We start from the raw sequence: 268 nt of genomic DNA on the forward strand, positions 1-268 counted from the left end.
TATCAGTTTTGTAACTTGTTTCTACATCTGAGAAATGAAGCAAGGTTATGGTATGCGAGAATGATGTATTTGGAATTGCAACATTAGAGTGCGGTGTTATGTTGGGTCAGAAGTCATCAGGTCCATTTTGGTGATTTGCTCTTTTTGTTTATCTGTTTATTTTTTATTTTTGTGCCCCCCCCTCTCTCTCTTTAAGTTCATAGACATTTGTGTTTGCGTAACTGGATAGCGTAGCTTATTTTACTGTTTATTGATTTCTTCATTAGAA

At 35.1% G+C, this 268-nt stretch overlaps 1 protein-coding gene across 1 annotated transcript in view; it reads left to right on the forward strand.

Moving 5' to 3' along the window:
- Nucleotides 1-268, forward strand: part of LOC119581628 (MAP/microtubule affinity-regulating kinase 3-like) — a gene marked incomplete in the record, with an annotated part of 89,364 nt that overhangs the window by 82,969 nt on the left and 6,127 nt on the right.

The sequence above is a fragment of the Penaeus monodon genome, chromosome 15 (assembly GCF_015228065.2).
Source record: "Penaeus monodon isolate SGIC_2016 chromosome 15, NSTDA_Pmon_1, whole genome shotgun sequence".
Lineage (NCBI taxonomy): Eukaryota > Metazoa > Arthropoda > Malacostraca > Decapoda > Penaeidae > Penaeus > Penaeus monodon.